This window comes from Coturnix japonica, chromosome 1, assembly GCF_001577835.2.
Source record: "Coturnix japonica isolate 7356 chromosome 1, Coturnix japonica 2.1, whole genome shotgun sequence".
Classification (NCBI taxonomy): Eukaryota; Metazoa; Chordata; class Aves; order Galliformes; family Phasianidae; genus Coturnix; species Coturnix japonica.
Window position 1 is genome coordinate 156,712,448 of NC_029516.1, and position 21,117 is coordinate 156,733,564.

The 21,117-nt window shown below is 45.1% G+C and overlaps 1 long non-coding RNA gene across 5 annotated transcripts in view; it reads right to left on the reverse strand.

Annotated features, from left to right (window-relative positions):
• LOC107308251 overlaps positions 1 to 21,117 on the reverse strand; it is a 49,903-nt gene that overhangs the window by 20,060 nt on the left and 8,726 nt on the right. For 2 of the 5 annotated variants that reach the window (XR_001552714.2, XR_001552710.2), the window contains exon 3: positions 1,367 to 1,433. The exons of 1 other annotated variant lie outside the window; for it this stretch is intronic. This is a non-coding gene — a long non-coding RNA (uncharacterized LOC107308251). Of the gene's footprint in view, positions 1 to 1,366; positions 1,434 to 7,713; positions 7,835 to 14,025; positions 19,252 to 21,117 lie in introns of all 5 variants that reach the window. 2 more of the 5 variants (XR_001552711.2, XR_004305968.1) reach the window with 2 other exon arrangements.

Consider the following 21,117-nt stretch of genomic DNA (forward strand, 5'->3'; position numbering starts at 1 on the left):
AATCCAGAACTGTGGATGTAAATCACCAAATGGAAAGGGGACACAACTGAGACTGTACTAGCAGAGATTGTGCAGCTATTTGGGGTGAGAAGCGATGTGGCTGCCTGCCCACCAGCCCTGCACTAACATGGGATCTGTGCAAGGAGATCTTGCAGTGCTGCAGGGCAGAGAAGACCAAGCAACATGATCTAGATATAAGGCACCGCAGGACAGCAGGGAGATGGTCAGACACATGCCCCCACAAACCCCCAAGGCCCACAGACTCTTTACTCAATGGATTTACTGTAGCTCAAAGAAAGATTATTTATTAAGATCATCCAATTTTTTTTCTTTTCTTTTTTTTTTTTTTTTAAGGAAAAAGTAACCCCTCATCAGAAATGTAAGGCAAACAAACCCTACACAGTAAAGCTGCTGTGTCAGGAAGTACGGAACAAACCCACATCTCATCAGAACTAACCCGCTTTTAGCTTTGCATCCAAAAATATTAGTCCACTTATTGCCCATTAAAAATTCCCTTTGTCTCTTCTCAGTTGCGGTGCAATGCTTGAGATGTTAAAGCTGGCACTGTCAGCCTTTAAAGTAATGTTAGAGATTTATTTACTCATTAACTTTCAAATGCAGGACACTTTCAAAACCTTTTCCTAAGGGCATCCCTGTGTTCTGTTTCAGAGAGTTACTGTTGTTTTCCCACCTACCCTGAAGGGCTGTTTACGATAGCATCTCTCCCTTTTAATCCTCTTTCCCTTTCATGTCTAACAAACAGCGTTAAACAGAACACAGAGGGAAAAGACAGATCTCACACATTACAATCAGCTATATTTAACTGAAGAAAAGAAATGCTTTGCAATTAGAGATCTCATTTCGTAAATCAACGCTCAAGAAGCTTTTTCCTATGCGTTTTCCAGATAAAACCAAGCCCTAGGTTTGCACGGATAGGAGCTCAGATAAAGGGTTGTTAGAACTCGATCCTGTGAATTGATGCACGCTCTGTACAGTGACTGGACTTCCACAAAGATGATTTCTCTTAGGAGAGCCTACACAGAGGGCGGTACACAGAGACGTGGGCAGTACTGACGTGTTGAACTGTGACAGAAAAATGTACGTTTCAAAAGTGGCCATTGTCTCTGGTGTTTTTTTTTCACAGGATGACTTGATTTCTCTAGCTCTTCTTGCCCTACATCTGAGCACATTCAGACTGCGAATATATTGATCTTTGCAGCCTTTCTGTGGGGCAGTGGGGGACTTCACTCTATACAGAACTGAGAGGGAGAGTCCAAAGCTGTCATTTCATGAACGCTTCTTTCAGCATCGGTGCCAACATAAGCAGCTCCTGATTTCCCCTTCCCCAACCCCAGCAGTCACTCACCCCTCAGCTGTGCCATTTCAGAGCTGTGTGTGAAACAAATCGCAGACCACATCCAGGTTAAAAATAGCTGAAAAAGACAGAGAGGGAGAGAAATGATTTCCAGAACCTGGACTGACACCCTAAAGGTACATCCAGGGCCAACATGATAGAACGTTTTAGCTCAGATTCAATCTGCCCATCCAGCCCCATTAGTAATTTTACCTGTTTTGCTATAAGACAAAAAGGCAGAAGTTGCACTGACTTCCTTGCTAAATGTTCAGGTTGGCTGGGCAAGGGACAGAGAGCTCAGTTAGAGAAATGCAGCCAGCAGCTGACTAGCTGGTGCAGGCAGGCAGGCTGACCATGCACTTGTTAGCTGGTCAGCCAGCACCTACAGATCAGAGTGCTGTTCATAAGGCACAGAGGGAGGGGAGAACTGGGCTTGTTGTTTATGGGAGGAGTGGGGCTCTCCAGTCACAGACCCGTGGGAAACCAAGTGTTATTAGCTCCACTGCTCACATAGCAATTTGTTTCCAAAAAACAAAAAGCAAAATCCAACAAGTAAGAGCTCTTCTACCACTGAGCCTGGAAATCAAACAGTTTCTCCTCTAATTTGTGAGGAAGCTGCAAGCTCAGCCTCAGATTCCTGTTCAGACTCCAGCATCCACTTCTGCTTTTAGCACTCTGAACACAAATGAAAACCACAGATACTGATTTCTTTCCCATACTCAAACATCACTTGAAGCCTCTGTTTCTCCTGAATAACCCTCTTAGGCACTTGCTCCATCTCTGTTCCTACCTGCCTTCTTTTTAATCACCAACAGCTTGCCAAGAGCCCTGCTCTGCTCTCTTCGTTCACGTTCTTCCTGCCTCTGCTCTGGCTGATCCACGTCCTCAAGCTCTGGTGCAGATTGGAACAGAAATGCAAAGTACCTGGTGGGCCTTTCCACTGAGAGCTGCCAAGGGACCGCTCGCTTTAGGAACTGCCTTTGTTGGGCACAGACTGTGAGCTGATTGTGTGGATGAACCCAGAGCAAGCAGACTGACACTGTGACAGTCTCACTGCAGGTGTTTTGAGCGTATTATAACCGAAAAAGGAGTATTCTGGTGTGGATGAAAACAATCTTCTTGCCTGCCTCTTTTCAGCAGATGAGCTTTTGCTGGGCAGCAGAGGGGATAGGGTGGGATGGGAAGCACATGATGGGATAGGAGCCAGGAGGCAACCAATGAACCATGGCTGTAGTGGAAGGCAGAAGCAGAAGGGTCCTTAGTCTGGTTGCTCACATCTTCTTTTCAGTAGTCCCCATGAATAAAGCTTTTGCCATTGGCTCTCTGGCACTTTAAAGTGCCAGTAGTAGAGACTACCATCACCACTGGAAGGTCTTAGGCTTCTGCAAATGGGAAACCAGGGGTTTGGGGCTGCTGGGGATTTTCCTGATGTGGAAAATCCCTGGGTGGCAATAATGTAGATCATGGGCTCTGTGCCAGCCCCTCTGCAGGCACCCAGGAACGTTAATGCGAGCTGTACTCGGTGTGATCTGTTTGCAGTTACTTCAGTCTTACTGCAGAAATGGAGCAGGGTATGAAGGGAAGGATATGAGATGATTCCCAGAGGATCTACCTGCCTTAATTCATGGCCACTGCACATCCATGAGTCCTCTCCCACTCATGCACTGGTGAAGCTGCTGGGGGTCAGCTCACCTCCTGCAAGATGGGGGTCTGCACAGGGCTTTGCAGCACTGATGGCACTTCGTGAAGTAGTTTATTTGTGGATTTGTTTTTTCCCAACTAGAAGAATATGTAAAGCCATTATGTAAAGGCACTGCAGTGCAACTGTAAACCAGGCACAGTGGAGTAGGAGGTGCTGGGGAATCCCTACCAACATGGAGCAGGAACGCGCAGAGCGAAGCCGTCCTTACATTGCTGAGATGGTAGGATCTGGTGTTATCCTCAGGCAACTACTGAATTTGGGGAAGCGGTGGCAAGGGAACATGCTCAGAAAGCTGGCATAAACAGTGTAACTGGCGCATCAAAGATCTCCTCTCCTCCAGTCACATTTTATCAGTACCCTGTTTTATTCTACGTGTCTGTAAACAACAGAATCATTGCTGATAAAACTTGCCTGAAGCAACAAGACACATGCTAACAATAAAGCACTAAGAGACATATTTTCAGAAGTGTGTGTGCAGAAATGCCTATTGTACAATGTATAAGCAGCATGTGGTCTGGATGTGGCAAGCAGCAAAGGGAGAGGAAAAGGGGAACAGATGGAACCTGTATATGAGTGACAAGAGCGAACGTAAGCTCAGATCAAGTTTTGCAGTATGCAGAGGCTGAGCTTGAAAAGCCTTAAATAATAACCACATTTGAAGGAGGGCTGTATCAATGAGGCACACAGATAAGTGCGGTAAATCGTAAAACTGCAGAGGACACAGCAGTGGAGATGATGATAGATACAGAACACATGAGAGGTTCGGCCTGACATGCTGCCCATGCGTACAATCAAAGGTGTGCGCATTTCAGAAACATCAGCCTCCCTGAAACCTCAGTGACTTAGCAATAAAACATCAGGAAACGATAAATCAGGGTCAGAAAGGTCTGAGAATTCCACGCAGCTGAAATAAAGATTGAGCAAGAGGAATTAACATCAAGAAACGAGATTCAGATGTTTAAAGCTGATTGTCTGAACCAAGTTAATATAATGTACTGCGTTTCACTTCAAAACGTTTGGATTGTGCAGCTGGGGAGCCCTTCCCACAATTGTGAAAGGCAGCAGCCCATTCTATCTGAGAGTACCTGGATATAAGCAGGGTATAAGTGATGAATTGGGATTAGAGCCTTCACTATTCCGGTCTAGTTTTGCCATTTCCCTGGGTGCCCAGTAGTGAGGCTGCACAGAGCTCCCATCTTCACATGTTCTGGAGTTGCCCACTCTATCCATCTCCCTTTGAACTGAAAATGCTATCATTTTCATAACTGAACCATTTTAAAGTGGTTAGGCCCTGGAACAGGCTGCCCAGGGAGGTTGTTGATGCCCCGTCCTTGGAGGTGTTCAAGGCCAGGTTGGACGGGGCCCTGGGCAACCTGATCTAGTAAATGTGTATGTTTGGTGGCCCTGCCAGGCAGGGGGTTGGAACTACATGATCCTTGAGGTCCCTTCCAACCTGGGTCATTCTGTGATTCTGTGATCCCTTGCTCTCTTATTTTCAACATATTCAGGCAAATACCTTCCTGGGAGAAATATATCCTCTTTCCTTCCCTTCTACCAATTCTGGTGTTGAAGTTCAGAGCTCTAGAAAATTATATTTACAAACCTAAAGCAGTATGGGACAATCACGTTTGCACTCCTTTTTACACATGCACAAGAGAAGCCTTTACCAGTATTTACCTGTGCAAGGTTTGCAGACTTTCAGTGCTAACCTTTTGATTCTAGCAAATCTCAGATGGGTTTACACCAATTTACAGTGCGCACGCATTGCATAAGCTCCTTCACCAGAGTGAAGTAATCCAAGAGGCTGAAAGTGGCTGCCCGAAAACCACACCTCCTCGTGGGGAATGAGGATCCCATTGTTAAAGAGGGTTTTGCAGCCTGGCAATTCATTTGGTTCCTAGCTCTGCTGAATTACATTGCTAGTGGGAGTGGCTCTTCCCTGGGATGTGATAACGCACTCAGCAGTCCTTGGATGAGAAACTAATTAACTGGAGACAAGCGCTGATGCTGTAACAATACTCCTCCATGCACTATCTATTCATGGTAACCACTTTTTGATTGGGGTGAGGTTGTACAGAAAAAAAACCCCAGACAGTGCTGATATTAAGCTCTCAGATCACAGATCTTTCCTCCCCTGCTCTATTCACATGTGTTTTCGTGGCAGCTGTACATGCGTAATGCTGTTACGGGATAAAAATCTCTCTGGCACATCTCTGTTGAAGCTTAAGACAAATTTGACACTGTGATTTACGTTGTAAACAAAACAGACCAGGGTGTGTTCTCTCGCCCTTTGGCAAGTGGCAGAGCTCTTATATACAGCAAGCTCCCCTCCCACGGCCACTCTTGGAACAAAAAGATCTGGCTTTATCCAAGCCTGGAGGAACAGCCTCTCAGGAGGGCTCAGAGGGAATGGCCAAGCTGTGCTGGGAGACATGAGGGCAGCAAAGCAGTGTGGCTGCCCTGCTGGGACAAAGGCCTGACTTCATCCACGTTACAGGGTACGTACAGCCGGGACAATCTTGCTGCTGTTTCACAGTATCTCCAGCACTTCCTAAGGCTCTGTTTAAAGTTCAGGGTCTCTGATCATTCCAAGCTGAAGCTCACAGCCAGTGCGACGGGAAGTTGGTTGGGTTCTGCTCCATTGCTGATTGCTCAGAATTTCCATTCAAAGCTCTTTCCTATTTCCTTTTTAGACATGCATAGTGTAATACCCAGAGAGACTGCACAAATTTACCAAAGGGGTGGGTGACAAGAGAGGACATCTTGCCATCTGGGTCAGGCACTCCCTGATGTTTTGTCAGGTGCCTGTAGCCACATTGTAGAGGTCCTAAAGGACACTTACAGTTTCCTGAGCTATGCCCCCAGAGACCCCATCCCCCTAGGAACTCCTGCTATGGTCAGGCAGCAGCACTTAGTGGTTGGGGTGATGTACATCCTGTGTCCCTGGCATGGGATGAGACCTCTAGGAGTGATCCCATATGAACACAGTTCTGATACAAACAGAAGTGGGGATCGGCTCCCACTTCACACATGTGCTATATAGGAAGGCAGGACTTGCTTCACGGAGCTCATACCTCCCAACAAGCCTCAGCCTCGAGACCTCCAATCCATATGGCACCCAACTGCCATACAGCACTCAGCCATACCTAGGCAGCTCCAATCCATACTGCACCCAACCATACCTGGGGAGCTCCAAGGCACCCAGTCATACCTGTTGACCTCCCAGCCATACTGCACCCAACAGTACCTGGCAGTGCTGCTGAAGCCTGCAGCACTGTGTTGCCTCACTGCAGTGATGCACAGGAGCTATGATCATCCCTGGTACCTTTTCTTGCCCCATTCCATCAGCACAGAGTGTACCTGGTGCCAGCCACATTGCAGCTGCACAGGAGATGAAGCACCTAAAGCAAAGGAGGGATTCTAACATCCTTTGCTTTCCCCTCACGCATCATATTGCACTTGCCACTAAAATGACCCAAACTATCCAATGATGTCACCCACCAGCTATACAAAAGCTCAAAACATGCAAATTCCACATGGAAGTCACCCAAGCAAATAAGCTCATCTCAACGTTCAAAAGAATACCCCAGATCAGTTTCCTCTCTTCCAGGCCATGATTCACTCCCCATTTAGTCCTGGCTAACCACATCACGGGAGCTCTGGGATAAGAACTATGTTATTCTTTGCTCTGATCCAGGAAGGCTCTGATGTGCTTTGGAATGTCTCAGGGTTGTTGCAATTAAAATTCTTGCTAATTTCACAGAGGAGGCATTTTCATTTGTTGCCTTTTTACAGATGGCTTTAGCAGTCCCAGACCACCAGACTCACAACACAAAGAAATCAATGAACTCCTTGGCATGGAGCTTTCCTTGCCTGAATTTGCATCAAGCTTGTTTACAGTCCGTGGGCCAGGAGAAAAGGGTCATTTATAATATGTACTCTGGCATTGCTCGCCTGCGCTTTAGGAGTCAGCAACTCTGATAAATTCTTGACGCAGCTGGAAGGCACAGCTAAGGCTCTATCTTCTGCCTACTGCAGGAAGCTGTTCACTGTATCAAAGATCAGAGTTGCTCATGCCAGCACAGGAAGGTTATATATACAAGCACAAAGGAACAAGGATGCAAGGTTTTGCTGCTGTGCACTACTGGTCTCTAAATTTGACCATAAACTGCTTGAATCAATTCAAAACAAAACACTTGCTGCAGCACCACCCAGATTACTCACAGACTATGCAGAGACAAGACACTCCATTATCAAGATGTTTGATACAACTTTAAAAAGATGAGTTTATCTAAAACTGCATTAGAGTCTTATTTAGAGAGTGTAATGACCTGAAGTGGCTGTGCTTTAAAAAGGCTTACAAAATAGTACATAATCTCAAATGGGCACACATTGCAGGGAAGTAATTTCCCTCTGTTACACACACAGCATCTGTGGAACAGGCAAATGTTTATCAGGAACTGAAGCTCATCAAGTCAGTTAATTATTTCATGGAAATGAACAACGAGAAGATTTTTTATACACTCCCAAAAAAATAATAAATGCAGACGGGACCTTTTCAGAAGCCATTCCTGCAACCGCGTGTTGTTGGGATAAAAACCAGCAAGGAATTACTGCTAAGAAACCTTGAGTCAACTCTAGCAGATCTGATGCTAACCTAAGTGTTGCAGGAGTCACGTGCTGCAGGACTGACACAGAAGAAAAGCCCAGTGGAGGAATGCAGCCAAGTGTGTCTCCTCTCTCCTCTCTCTCCTCCCTTCCATTAAATGATAGGAAATCTGAGAAAAGACAAATAAGCCAGGTTTTAAAACTGTTTCAGCACCTCTCATGGGCTCTTGCACACAGACAACATTCACATTTGGGGCTTATTTCCTTTAATTTCTGCTCTTTCTGCATCTCTGTTCTGTTCTGCTTTACAGACTCCAGCTCTCTGTACAAACAGGATCTTTCCTCAACAGTGTGCAGCCCACATCTTCCTTCCTTTGTATACACGCTGATACTGTATGTTACACACCATGCTGCTTCCTAAGCACCTCGTTTCTCAATGCTAGCAAAAACAGGAACCAAAAGAGAAGCAGCAATAAAACACCAAATCCTCGCCACAGCTTCAAGTCAAATCCTTAAAGGTTTCTGATTCAAGTTGACTTTCCAGCCAACTGATTTTTCTAGCTCAGTGTGCTGTGTGCGACGCTTCACAAACAGCCCAGATGCAGCACTCAGACATTTTGCCAGATGCAAATGCTCCTGTAAGGTCTGTGCCACCGACCCACACTTTTTCCCTTTTCAAGTGTGGCAAAAAGTGAAGCCAGCTGAGCAAAGTGCATGTGGTGTCTCTGTTAACCTTTTCTCTCCTCTCTTGCAAAGCCTGCTGTTTGATTTTTTTGCTCTGAGGAGATTAGATAGCACGTCTTCAGGGAGAAGAGAAAACCACAGAGCACGCTGCACATTGCACAAATGCTCTTGTTATTCTGAGGCCTGAAGAAACAAGGAAGGAAGCTTGAGGCTGGTGGTTTGGCAGGTGTGAGGCCTTTTTTACACAGACATCTGTTTTAAGTGGTAGCTTTGGGCTGGGGGATGAGCACAATGCCCATCACCTCTCACTGTGGAGTAGCACAAGGGCTTGGGGCTTCTGGAGAAGCAGTGTCTCTGCGCCACCCACTTCCTTACACTGTGACTAGGGACGCTGCTCTGCTGTATTTGTGGGGCAGGGCTGCAAAGGGAGAGAATTTCTGTTGCAAACCGACAACTGGCTTAATGCAGCTGTTCCTCTGAGGCATTAGGCAGAGGTTTCTGCTGCTGCACTGGCACTCACAAAATGGATGAGGGTGAGTACAAAATGGGTGAAGGAGAACACATATGCTAAGCACAACATCAAGATCTGATGAAAACAGTTTGGATGCTACCGCGTATACCACATCAAAATTCACTTCTCTAATCCCACAAGATTATTTCTAGTGGTTTGGGTAACACTGCTGGTAATCCCTTTACAGCTTTGCATGAACTGCCTCCTTTGGCAGGATGCTAAGACATGCTCTGCTACGTCTTGCCCTGAGTTTGGAGGAATTCATTAGTGTCTGGCAGTTATTACCAATTGAAAAATGTATCTGTGATTTCAACGTTATAAACAATCTGCAAAAGAACTGCAGCTTTTAGGGCAGGATCCTGCTCTGCTACTAGGCACGCAGGGAGGAAAACGGGACTTGCACAACATCCTCTCCGGTGGGGATTCTCTGGGGCAACTGTGCCTTGAGCCACATTGTTATTTTAAATGACAATAAGCTCTTTCTCCAGCAGCTGACTGTCGACTTTAATGAACGTTTAGCAACTTAATTACCTTTAAAACCGTTAGTGGTCTGTTAAAGATTGCTGGAGTTGATCTGTGCACTCCAAAGTGGCTGGGGAAGGGCAGACCTGAAGGAAGACTCACATTGAAACACATGCATGCAGCTGCCATGCGAATCGCAGAAGCCTTATTTCCATAAGAAATCAAGACGAAGTCATTTCAAGGTGAGGGACTGTGGTTAATCCGTCATTAATACGCTCATTAATACGTTCCCAAACTCATCTCCATGTCCGCTGCAGCAAAGCCAGCCACATACAGCTGTAGTCAGGGGATGAGCAGAACGCATCAGCGGTGTGTCCTGAGGTTCTGCTGGGATAAGCAAAATTCCCGAGAAAGAAAGGGCAAGGCAGCATTTTGCAGTTCTTAGACTGATTTGGAGGTTTCTAGGGTGTATGGAAGATAACTTCCTGATGCATCTCAAATACTGTGTTCACTTTCCAGCCCTTCAGTACAAGAAAGGCATGGAGACCCTGGGGTATGCCCAGAGAAGGACAACAAAGCTGTGAGGGGTCTGGAGCAGCTCAGGGAGCTGGAATTGTTCAGTCTGGAGATGAGGAGGCTCAGGGGTGACCTTATTGCTCTGTACAGCTGCTTGAATGGAGGTTGCGGTGAGCTGGGGGTCCACCTCTTCTCTCATGTAACAGTAATATAACGAGAGGGAACGGCCTTAAGTTGTGCCAGAGGAGATTCAGGTTGGACGTTAGGCAATACTTCTTCACTAAGAGAGTGGTCAGGCGCTGGAATGGGCTGCCCAGGGAGGTGGTGGAGTCACCATCCCTGGGGGAGTTCAGGAACTGAGGGACCACAGCACCTGCAAGGAGCACTGTTACACAGGGAAGAGAAATCTAACAAACTTAGGGAGTTTGATTCCAAAATAACATTTTATGCTCTGAAGATTAAAAAAGTCAGATGATGAATCTGTCATAACATTCACTCTGCTGTGGCCCTAAATGGTACCGTTAACATGTGGTTGCAGTCAGACAATACCTTCAGTAGGAAATGGCACCTTGTTACTTCCCAGATTATCTGCTCCCTAAGAGGTAAATATCCTAAACATCACACGGGGTTAGCACCAACATTCCTATTAAAGTAAATGGGATTTGAGTGAGGGTAAATCCAAGTGTGCAGTTCTGAGATGTTATACTTATAAATCTTCTGTGTCTTGTGCTATCTTCTTTATTTGCTGACAAAAGCCAAGCAATTGCTGCCAGTGTAGGGTTCAGTAAGCACAAAAGGAGGGTGTGTGTTCAGCACTGCTTCCTGTAATGCTGACTGCAGCTACAGCGAGGAAGCATGAAGCAGGAAGAATTACAGGGCATTCCTCAGCTCCTCAGCAGTGCTGCAGCTGTGTGAGAGGAAGGAATCCAGCTTTCCGCTGCAAAGTGTACTCTTCACCTCTGAACCTCAGTATGAGGTGGTCAAGTTCCCTTTTACAACAGCAGCTACCTGAGCCAGAAAGTACCTCAGGCAATAGTTACCTTGTGGGCCTCTTCAAGGTTACTGCTCTTGTATTAAGCAATGTGTCTGAAAAATTAGTGTCTTTTGCTTGTGTCTATCCCATTGTGGGAGTGGTGGATAAGCACCACAGTTTAATGAGCAACAAAGTCTTGGACAGGCCTTTTCCTTTGGGTTACTATCTTAAAACAAAGGGGTTAAATAACTTGTCTGTCACTTCACTAGATGATGTGTGGCTATGCCTGGTCAGGGGGAAGAAAAGGGAGAAGAATTAACTCAGAGCGCAGTGTGATCTCACCTCCAATGTATATTTAATGTGATATTCAATGAGATGAAACTTTGGCCTAGAGAGCCCCCCTGAACTAGGAATGAAGCAAGACTGGTAGGAAAGAGGTTTATAAAACCAAACCATCCCAAAGGGAAAAGAAGGCTTTGGAGACACGAGCTCTTCCAATCTGAAACAAGCTTTGAAGGAGGGCTGTGAGGTCTGCAACATAAGCCTGATCAGCTGGTCTACTTAAAGTTCTTATGTCCACATACAAACTATGCATTGCTTATAGCCTGACATCACTACTACTGCAAACTACTGAAACAATATCCAAAATAGGGTATAATTGTTTCAAAGGCACCCTGTAAAGTTAACTTGCATTCTCCCTTTCTCTGGTGCAAACCCCAATGTGGCTATCTCCTTTTGTTCTTGTATGAGCTACTGATGCCAGCTGCTCTGGAGAACAAGGCCCCAGCTCTGCCCCAAGGCACTTATTCCCTTGGGATAACTCTGGGTCACCCTCAGTGCACAAGTGGTCTGAGTCTGTTCCTTTCAGCTGGTGAATGATTTCATGTATCTCCAAGGTATCAACATTCACTGCAGAACTATCCGGCTACAGTACAGATGACTCTGGTTCCTGATTCTGGCAGCTCGGGGACTACAGGAATGTGCAGTTTCACAACCAGCCTATGCTGATCCACTGCTGATCTCCTGCCAAAAGGCAGCTCTCCCAGCCACATGCCCATGCTCCCTCTGTGCTGACACTTGTGCTTCTTTGGCTGGTCAGACTGCGGCACCGGGGGCTGATTGGTCTCAATGCAATCCTCCCTCCTTCCTCTCCCTTTGGTAGAGTTAATCTTTGTGTGGTTCAGCTTGCTGGCTAGGTTGTGCACCTGATAAGGGCTTCCAAGGTACCTTGTAGACCTCCCCAAAAGCTGTGGGGGGTTAGAGCAGGCAGCTGCCTTGGGAAGGGATGCATGCATTCCTCCATTCCTTTGAACATACAGAAAAGGGGTTTAACAGCCATGTGTTACATAATGGTGCCATACATCTGATATACATGTAACTGAGGGGTTTTCCTATGGTATGTAGGCCTAAGGTGTTAACTGTTTTACCATCCAGCTATGCACTCAGCCTTTCACACTAGCTCAATGCTGGTGCACTAGATTTAACATTTGCAACATCGTGGTTATAGAATCATAGAATACCCCCAGTTGGAAGGGACCCAGAAGGATCATCAAGTCCAACCCCTGGCTCCACACAGCACCACCCCAAATCCAATTCCAATGTCTGAGAGCTCTGTCCAAATGCTCCCTGAGCTCCGGCACTCAGGGCTGTGCCCACTGCCCTGTGCAGGCTGTTCCTTGCCCACCGCCCTGTGGTGCAGCCCCTTTCCCTCAGCACCAGCCTGCCCTGCTCTGGGCTAAGCACAACAGGGGCCTCAGCCGCTCCTCACACACCTTGCCTTCTACACCCTGCACCAGCAGCTTGCTCTCTTGAGGGAACAAAGTGAAGACCAAAATCAAGTGGTTTTCCTTGTTGTTTGAGGCTGCTGGCCGTTTATGATGGGAGAGTATCTGTGGTGGATGCCTGAGGAGGGCATCTGGTGAAGTGCCAGTGACACAGGCAACTGCATTGGAGTTGTGGAAATGAGGCTCTAGCACTTACTCTGTTAAAAAGGAAAACCTGGGCAAACGCTGGCAACTGGCTGAGCAGGACCCCCGAGGAGAGCTTGTTCCTCCCTTGCTGTTTCAAGTCTGTGTGGACACTGTAGGATGAAGCTGCAGGGTAACACACCTTCTACCAGGGTTAACCCAAAGCAGCCTCTCCAGTAACCTTCCCCTGAAGCTGTGACAGATTAGAGACAAGATAATAACGAGAGAGAAAATCAGGGTTGCGGGATGGCTCTGTAAGAGAGGCAGGTCACTACCTAACTTTCTCATTACGTATTTCCATGAAATCCACCTTGGAATTTTTGTTCAGGTTACTCAATGAAGCTGACCTCCAAATGCAGTTGTCTCAGCTAACTCATTTGGTTCCCATTTCCCCATGCCACCACTCAAATTCAGTAAGTCAAAACATCTGGATAAACCCACAAAAGCTATACCCTTACTGTATGTATTCCAAATGGCCTGTCCTCTGACAATCACTGTACATACACACTGCACTTAACCACCCACCTCCTCTCAGCTCAGGCTCCTGGTTCTGGATCCCACTCTGCCACTCTTTCATTCAATCATGTTTAGAGCTATCCTACAGTCATTATATTTTGTCTGAACTCCAAAAACATTCACATACTTCTCTTCCTCTAGTAAAGTTACAGCAACGAGTAAAGATCCCGCTAAGGAAGATGTTTGGGCTATAGAGAAATGCTGCCAACTACTGTAACAGGAAAACATTACAGCTCCCTTTTGCCCAAAAATAACATTTTCTTGCTGTGGGTAAATAGCTATTACAGTTCTTCTGGAAGCAATAATCACAGCCCTCTTCTTCTCCAAACAGAGTATTCAGGGAGGAGCTGATTTCCCAAAGGCATGTCCTGGTTGCATCTGCCACTTAGACACGAGCATGGGGAGCAGCCAGTGAGGAGCACAGCAGGGAACAGAGCTGAGAGGGATGTTGGAGGGGATGTCACTCCTGCAACGGAACCACATGACAGGAACTAAAACAGCAGTTCCCCACCGCACTGACACTCAACGCACTTTGTCTGGGCTCCTTTCTGCCTGGGAAGGGATCTTGGTTTCTTCTCTCTCTATTCCACGACGTGGAACCTGTAATTCCAGAAGCTGAGTCTGCTTGTGCAGACAGCTGCTGGGAGGCAGACAGTATCCTGGTGTTCAAGAGATCTGGGTTGTGTCCTGCAGTATCACCTCATTTCATTGTCTCGACGCAAGTCACCTTACCTCTTCCATTTCCCTATTTTGGTTAATTTCACATCTTGCTCAGGAATGTCACAGGGTCCTGGTGTCACTGTGTTTTCAAAGCACCTAGTGAACAATGGCTTCACTGGAGACAGCGTTCCCAGGAACAAAATAAAGCAACAGTAAAACAAGGAGAATAATGCCATTTACCAACCCCTGTTACATCACAAAGAAGAAAGAAATAATTACCATAATCAAAATGTAGTCATCCAGCTACTCTCTGGTATCAGTCTTTGTGAGTTCTGCTCATAAGACTTCCTTCCTTCCTAAAATATACTGTTCTTTAATGACTGCAGTAATTTCAAAGCAGCTACTCCAGTTCCATTGGTATCAATATCTCCTGAGAAGAATACTGGCCTCACTCGGATTCATTTTACTTCCTGCCCCACTGTTCATCAGCTAAAGGATGGTGGTGATAACACCTAAGAAACAACACATCTAGTGCTTAGAGCAAAAAATCCGGACAAGAGAAAGGAGTCACAGCCACTGACAAGACATGAATCACTCCCCGCCCCTTTTGTTTCTTCATTTTTCCTATTTGTAATGAAAATAATGCTGGTATCTCTTAGTGCAGAGTCAGGATTACCACTTCAGTTTGTAAAATGCTTTGAGACGGTAAAAGCGCTACTCAGCAAAAGTACAAAGCACTGTTGGCGCTTCTGAAGTGCCCTAAAGAAGCACTTTCTGATCTCACGCTTTGCACGGTTGGCCCCCAGTCAGGTCTACCAAAATATAAGCCCTGTTTTGGCTGAACTACATATCACATATACAGCATAAAACAAGCAACTAAAAAACAACCAAAATCCCAAACCACCACCACCGCTGACAAGAAAACACTTTCAGAAGAGTCTGCTTGGTTTTAAATCACTGCATATCTCAAATTCAGGTTAATTTAAGAATACCAAATACATGGCCACAAGCACAATCCATGGAAAATTCTCAGTCCTTTCTATAGCTGTGCTTAATGTTTAGTGCAGTACAGCCCAGATCCTTAATGCCAAGAAGCTGGCTAAGGTCTGCTGCCGTAAAAACTACTCACTGATCATGACAACAGCATGATTTAGCAGATTACATAACTGACAAGCTAGTCACATCTCGGTAGGCATAAAAACATTTCTTTTCTTGTCACCCAGCAATATGACAACTGATTGTACCTGTTTCTCTCCAGTCTTGCTGCAATCTGTTATTTCTCTGCCAGTGCTCTTTCAGAAAGAACTGGTGTACTGCAGAAAGGCAGGCAGCTCTGGATTCCTTGTGTGAGGCCCTGACTCTTAGGCTGCAGATGGCTGTTGCAAGCAATAAAACTCCTTTAAGGAATGCCCAGCTCCCTTCATAGCTTATGCTGAGCATTTCCACATACCACTGAGCCTGATCTCCACCACACAGTTTCTCCTCCGTATTTCTTTTGGAGAGCAACAGGATTTTAAGCATTAAGCAGGTTACCTGGTGCCGTCAGGAATGAGCGTATTTGAGCAGCTCCTCAGCAATGTCCCCTCTTTGGCATCATAGGGAGCTGTGCAGTGTGCACTGCCCCTCACCACTGACATGGCCAGGGTGCGCTTCCACACAGGTTCTGGCCATAGGCTCTGATTCCCTCTCTCCCACAGATGTGACTGCAAGTTTACTTCTGGAAATTATAGGAAATGTGCATCAGACTCCTAGCAAACGTTGCTGAAGCAGGAAATGCCTTAAATACACATCAGGCCTTACACCACAGCATACCAGAACCACAGCCTTCTGCAACGTGCTGTGATACGCATGTCCTCTGCTCATCCAGAACCGCTCCACATTGTCTGTGCACATTACAGCTCAGCCTCCCAGGGGAATGCTGTGTTTGCAGTAACGTTTGCACACCAGCCAGCAGTTTGTTTTCTGCTCTGTGAATGGTGTATCCAGAAACTGGCTGCTACGCTGGTATGCTTCAGATGGGATAATGCCATCCTTTTTCCTGCTGTTTATTGTTTACCAGAGGTGCCTAATTTCTCACAAACAAAAGAGATGAATTCTAGGCAATTTAGCAATAACCAAGAGCAGGATGAGCAGGGTGGCTTTGCAATACGTACAGCATTGTGTGTATGGTTCAATAAAAGCCTGGAATATGAGGCAGCTTGCAGGAAGCCTTGGAGTTGCTGAAGCAAGGCCCATACACTGCCATATTAATGATAAAAGCAACAAATTTCATCTGTCCTGCAAATCACAACCATAGCGTAGAAACCTCTCAGTTAGTGGTGGAATCACTGAGTGAGAAGCCTATGACATAAAACACGTGAAAGGGAAGCCCTTGGCTGTGGGAAGGAATTGAGTGCGTTCAGCACAGGATGGGTATGGCTTATGGGACTATTTAAAAATCAAGGACTGCTCTCAGCTTCTGGCTTGCTCTGTCAAAGTCAACACAACAGAGACATCAACACTTTATGCAGATGAAGTTTACTTAGGTACACAGGAGCAGAGCATGCTCTCCCACATTGATAAGTCATCCGGCTCCGTCCCTCGGTGCAGGGGTTTCTTCTGTTGTTGGACAGACTTGCCTCCGACACACAAAATCACTAGTGGAGCTGTAAGGCTGAGGCAGTCAAGGTAATGTGAAAGAGTGGCAAAGAGGACAGGACAATAAGGTAAACACTGTGCACCTCCTAGTCCACTTGTTCATGCTGGGACACAAGCAAAACCAGTTATTTTGTTGTAGTCCTAAATACAGGCTTAAATACAAGGTGTATGAAGGGATAAGCCCAAACACAGCAGAGAAAGCCCTAATATATAGTCTGCACTGGAGTAATGCTCATTGTGTGGGTAGAGTTCATTGAACAAATGGAGATGTTTAAACTGTAGGCATCCATTTGTGAGTTAATCACCTTAAGACTCCATTTTAAGTCACAGATAAATTGGCACTTTTAGCATACATTAGAAATTCACACTCAGTTGAGCTAAATTGTGCCTTGTAAGCTCCTGCCACTCTTTGCTGACAATAAAGACAGGCAGGCAAGACCAGCCCACAGGTAAACGTATGTACGACAGACATCAAACATTGGGTGAGCTAAATCATGTTCCGCGTGTCTTTGTTCTGACACGGGGATGCTACACGCCACCGAGCTGCTGGAGTAGGGCTACACAGGGTTCCTGGAACGTAAGAGCAAAGCCCAGGGAGCCAGATCCAGAGGAGGAACAGAGAAGCAGTGACAGACACAGCAAAATCCCTTGGGAATGTGGCCACTGAAGCAACCATGACTTCATTAGACTTGCTCAAGATGCCCTCTAGCCTAGACCTTTCACCTCATTTAATGGTTTCTTGGCCTCCATCACTCATAATTCTGAGATGAAAAAAAATAGCTTCTGACTCCTGTTTTCAAACCAAGGCTGTTTGATTTGGAACACTGCATTGACGTCTGTGCTACAGACCGATTTCAGGTTTATTATATTTCCCCCTTTGAAACATGCTACAGTAAAAAATATATATATATCTGTACACTTTGTTGTTTTTCATGTAGCCCCCTCCCCTTTTTTCTTTTTCAATCTTAGCAAATGCTCAGTCTTTTCCACTTCAATAGCTTGAAATTCTCCCCTGGGAACCCTAAGCTCTTTAAATATTTTTAGGTTGCCAGATTTCTTATGTTCTCTCTCCAGGAAGCCAATTTTGTTTCTAAGCTCTCAAGAGTAGCCCAGCTTCATCTTTTGCGTATTCACTGCATCACAATAAAATGCTGCCTAATTGCTGCCTCAGCTGAGTCCCAAAGGTGCTGGGGTTTGTCTCTAGGCTACAGTTGTGGACAATAAACTCTTCTTGGGCTGGAGTTAAGCCTTTTTATTATTTAAATCTGAGTCATATAAAATTAGTTTACTAGCAAGTAACCCACAAAGATCTGGTACGGAAAGAAACTCCCACATATTGTTTTCCAACACACGGAGAGAATGATTGGAGATATAAAGATCCACAAGCAGCTCATAAGACATAATAGAAAGACCAACATTTAATTCAGCCAAAAAGACATGAGAATGTTTTTGTGAGACTAGCAGTTTGGAGTTCTTCAGCTTCAAATTGAAACTGGTGGTATGAAAAACTTCCTTTTATTTTCCTCTAGCTTATCTATAACCTGAAAGAACTATGAAAGAGGGAAAGACAGCTGTAGATAACAAATGCCAGATGAGCAACAGCTCCCCTCTCTCCATCTAGCACAACAGCCAGAGTATTCACTGAGCATTTACATAGAAATTATCAAGAATATACCAGGACGGGGTGGCCATACCTTCAAGTAAGCTTGAGAAGACTCCTACAGTATGGAACAAGTGGACAATAAAGGGAGAGAGAATGATCCTTTTTTCCTTACCAGGACCGCATTCAGCCATCCTCAACAGCAAAAAGAGGACCTCTGTACACCGCATACACAGGCGTTTTCTCCCTTTGTGTTCCCTTATAATCTGTACTTTAAATTGCTTATTTCTCTTATAGCATACAGCTTCTGATGATAGTGCGTACTTCATGAGTGTTTTAGTGGAAAGATTATTCTTTGAGACTATTTTCTCAAGACAGCGCTTGTTTATAGCTGCACGTGGTGCCATAGAGCCGAATGCACTGTCTTAACTAGGCACTTACAAAGCTGGATGAGATCTCTCAATTTGCTCAAAAATGTTAGACTGTCTTTTAATCAGAAAAGGTCAAATGTGACAGCAGGGACATGACACGGGCTTTGCAGAGGTCTTGGCAGTACACCTGTAACCTGGGACACTTGCCAGCGAGGACAGCACGCATCCACGTCAGTGCAAGCTGACTCAAACAGCTCTCATATGGCTCATTTCGTCAGCACGGAGTGTGTGCATAAAAGGCAGATGGATTCATCTGCAGTAACTGCAAGGAGACTGTTAACAAGTACACTGACTGTGCAACGACCCCTCCCGTTGCTGGGGTCTCTCATTCTTCATTTAGACTTGTCTTGATCACTTCTTGAGAACATAACGGCAGACACGATGTGGGCTGCAGAACCTTCATTACTAATAGTGACGCATAAGGCAGGATGTGCAGGTCTGAAGTCGATTCTGGCAGGCAGCAGTTAGAAATGCTAGCACATGATTTCAGTGTTATTCGGATCAATGGGAATTTTGCCATGGATGTCAGTGGGACGAACACTTTGCTCCACACCTGACCGTAATCTGAGAACATGCATCCTGCAAAGCCTAGAGCCTCACTGAAAAATGGGACCCCACAGAATTCATTGTCTGAAACTAAACTACATAGATTCTTTGTGCCTCTTTCTAGTTATCTGTAAAACAATGATTGAGCGCTAAACAATACAAGGTGTGCGCGAAGATATAATATCTTTTATTAGGCCAACTGATATAGTTGGGGAACAGACAAGCTTTCAGGCCTGTCTGAAGTGCTTTGCGATGCTCTGATGAAAAGTGTTGGAACTGTGCAAGGGATCATTACATTACGTTCTTCCTCTCTCTGGAAATCATTTAGTGATATTTCAAAGGAAAGATGCTGTAGAGAAATAACCAACTTCTATTGCAAGTGCTGTCTGGAGCTAAATATCTTCCTTCCTCCCTCTTTATGAACTAATCTATAGAGTGATATGCTTTAAATTAACATGCTAATAATCATTTTGTGGTATAATGTGTAGTCCTGTGAAATGTTCTGTATTGAAGGTATCTTCCAAGGTCCTTAAGCCGTATGCACAAACAAAACCACTGGATTTTTCTTTGTGGCTTTGGACAAATTGGAAAGTGTAGAAACTCAGTGAAAACAGAAAGTGAAAACAGAAAGAGATGAGACAAAAACTACTTTATGCTTGTAAACACTGCCTAGCGAGTCCCTAGATTTTCATTGTTGAGTGTGGCCATCATGCCTTTGAAAGCTGTGAACTGGAAGGAGTCCATGAAAGGGTAACAATTAATGCAATACTTAATCCCCACACCTCCCTGATTTATCAGAAAGGACAGAACGAATTGGGATTACTCAATCTAAATTAGCGCTGAGTGACAGACTAACAACATAAGAGCATCGCAATTGTAAGTGTACCAGGAAATATCAGTGCTCTTATGGAGTCACTGGATGACCTACACTACCCGGGGCCATGCAGGGACTGTTGGTCTGGTTCACTTTAAATTCAAGTAATATGGAACAAAGAGGAAGCTCCAGGGCTCTAGTGTCACCTTGGCTTACAATCTCCATTACAGTGCGGTGGACAGGAGTAAGAACAGTCCAGGGTCAGGTATAAGAGAAAGGCAAGATGGAGAACAACCTCCACTCTCCCCTCATCCAACTTCCAGATTTTCACTTCCCTTACTCTTTGTCTGAGAGGCTTAATGGTATGTAAATCCTACTAGCATCACAACAGTACTTTATTTCAGCAACAAGACACAAATGGTGTCTTTACTGAATACGTAAAGTCAGAAGATACAACTCTCGCCTTTAACAACAACATTGTGTCCTTTTAAATGTATTCCTAGATGTAACAGTCAAATCTCCATTATTCACTCCAACTATAATTACTTGTTTTGCATGTATGAGGTGGGACCTATAACACATAATCATGATGTTATTTATTATCCTGCATTAGTAATTTTATCATGTTACAATTGGATACCATATGGTATAATGAAGAATATAAGCATCCCACGCAATGTATGAAAAGCTTCTATACAACAATTAATTTAATCTACTCCACTTTTCCGCTACCTTCCTACTGAGACTATCATTGAACTATATGGTATCTCAGTAAGGAGAATCTCATCTTTAGATCTAAGAGCCAGACAGTCAAAGCTCCTCTGAGTCACAGGTAGAGCTACTAGCCAGGAATGTAAGTGGCTTTATTTCAGCAGTATGCATGAAATGCTAAAGTGCTTGCAATATATCATATTAACTGCTTCTGTTTCCAAGGCCTATTTACAGTTACTGTATGTACTCAGTTAACCTGTATGAAACTATGTGTTTATGTCATTTTCACTCCATCACAGGACTAAACTAGGCACTTAAAACACTGTACCTACAACACAGCCAAGAGAAGCTGATCATCCCCACTGCTTAGCTGTCAGCTCTCTCCCTTGTGATCTTTTTGATTACAGGTCTTAACTTTAAGATAA